Here is a 2,954-nt window from a genome sequence, read left to right as displayed (position 1 = left end):
ATAATGCAATCGATCCCCTCAGAATAACCATAACCAAATGAATAAGCCAATGCCTCTAAGAATGCAATGACTTAAAATAGAGTTCGAATAAATCCCACAAACCAACTCACAAACTAGAAATGTGCGTGTGTGGAATGCTTAACAGATATCTCTCGATACTAGATTAATAACCATAACTTATCTATCATCGAAACAATCAAAAGTTTATAAACAGAATAGAAAATAAATGCATAATGACTCACAACACCTCATTTATACTAGAGTTATACAAGGATTCACACTATTATTGAACACATAACCAAGATGCTTATTTGACCGTGCAATGGATGAGGTCCCAAAAGACTTATGCAATAATACCCATGTAGCGAGCGTTAGGTTAGCGGATCCCAAACTATAAAAGCCTTAGGTCACTAGGCACAAAGTTCCCTAGAACTTAATAACTCGAGTATTAAAGAGCTCACTCGTGATCAATTATGCATAAACACATACTTTTTTTTCTTTTTTTCTCTTTTTTCTTTTTTTCAATAATTTCTGAATGAGTGCGTTTCGCTCCATCTCATTCAACCCTAGACTACTCATAAAAATATGAGCCGGCTACTAGCCATTTGACGCCTAGCCTTATAACAACTAGCAATGAAATCCAAGTTTTTCTCCAGATAAAAAAAATCAGTGTTTTTACGTCATTACGAGAATATAACAAATTCTAAATATAACCAAGTGATTAAATCTCAACAACAAACAAGTATGATCATGATCTAGATCAAAAGTGTAACACCCCCAGATCCAGGGTCGGGGATCCGGGTCATCACGGTCTTTCTTTCCATAATATCACTTAACTTAATTAATAATAAATAACCTTATGATGTGACCCCACACTAACACACACCACAACACGTTATAGTCTCAGAGATGAAATTGAAATAAGTACAAGTCCTTGAATCCATAATTTAAAAGTTATTACAACCCAAAATGATTACGTTATAAGTTTACAGTTAATTGCCATTATCTGCCACAAGTTATAATTATACATAATTGATTCCCAAAAGTAGAATGCCTGATCTACAAATAGATCTACCTATACAGCTATAGCAGCTACGACATCAACGAGAAGACGCGGGACGTTTCCCACGCGCTTGCGCTGGGTCTGCTTGAGTCTGGCCATCTTTCCTAACTGTTGTTGTGTGATGAAGAAATGAAGCAAGAGTGAGCATTACAGCTCCCAAGATAATATATAGTGTAAACAATAATGCAAGTATCTAAATGGATAACTTACTAGAATCCTTTATCAAGTGTAAGCTAATTATTTACTGGATATAAGCTTAAAGGAAGATGAAGTTACCAATTACTTCACTATACTTATACCATTTTAGAAAACTACTTAAACTACCACTGTTCAAAGTATAATAAGTTTCAAAAGTTCGTCCCATAGGTGAGACCACAAGTTAAGACTTGAATAGATTCAATCTTTGAAATATTATTGAATGAAATGAAGTTACGAGGTACTTCATTAAGTCCCGATATATATATCCACATATATATCTTTTATACATTTCCTGGAAACCTCTGTCATGTAAAGTATGAACAGAGTTTGTAATATCCAATGAATTTTGGAAAGAAAAGAATTTTGGCATAAACCCGATATCTTGCTGATCAGGCAAAAATACCAATAAGTAACCTTTTCTACTAGTAGATGGACGAATTCCCCACTGGTCATCACCCTGGCTGCAATAGGACCTTATGTTGGACTGCCACTCAGCCACTTACGCATTTGATGGACTCCCACTGAGCCACTTACACTTTCATGGACGCCTACTGAGCCCATGTTGCTTATGCCGACTCAATAGATGGACTTACTTCCCGAACGTTGGGTAAGTAATCAATTCATTTATCAAAACAACAACCTTGTTGTGAATATAAACTACACCACAGAGCCGGATCCCTCAGGTTTTGAGCGAGTATTTAAATCCCCTTCGAAAGGAAGATCTTAAATATATAAATGAGTTTGGATCCGCCCTAACTTTTAAAATCATTTTGAAGACTCGAAAACATTTTTTAAGAATGTTTGGAGTACTGCTGATTTATTAAAATAAATCAGTCCCAATATATTAGAAAATATCTTAATATTATTATTTAAATAATATTCCCATAAAGAATAATCTTTATAAAAATAATAGAAGTAGAAGTTTTAAACTCATACTTGAAATGAATATTAAATAACCAAAGATATACTTATACGAAAGTACTATCTTTATTTGAATAATCGAAAATAAGTTTGATTATCGAAACATTATTCTTTAATAAAATAAAGAATATTATTTAGTAAATAATCGGAGTCATAAATCCTCGAATGAATATTCAAAATAATATTCATTAAATAGAATAAACAGAGTCATAAGGCCTCCAATGAATATTCAAAGTATTATTCATTAAATAAAATAAGCGGAGTCATAAGTCCTCAAATGAATATTCAAAATAATATTCATTAAATAAAATAAAGTTATTGAATAAACCTTATTCGATTAATGGTTTTGAAAACTATTCATATATATAAATATATATATATATATATATTATATCGGGAACATCGACTCCCGGTTTAGAAAAATGTTCACCTTTGGGTCCCCTATACTAAGGGTATACACAACAGCTGCTTATCTCTAGCATAGGTATTATGCAATTATAAGCATTAAAATCAACAGATAGATATCAAGATTACGAAATAGACATGCATATAAACCATATCAGCATGCTCCAATATATCGCAAGATTTGCTAATTAACAATCATGCATCTATCACAAGATAATGCATATACATGTATACATCACAACAACAGTATAACGGGTAGAAAACTTGCATGAGCGACTGGGGGTGGTAAAAGTCCTGGGATGAGTCTGGTAACCTATAAACCACATATAAGTTGGAATTAAACCAAAGTCGCTTATGAATCTATACT

This window comes from Apium graveolens, chromosome 6, assembly GCF_009905375.1.
Source record: "Apium graveolens cultivar Ventura chromosome 6, ASM990537v1, whole genome shotgun sequence".
NCBI lineage: Eukaryota > Viridiplantae > Streptophyta > Magnoliopsida > Apiales > Apiaceae > Apium > Apium graveolens.
Note: the sequence above shows the minus strand (reverse complement) of the source record.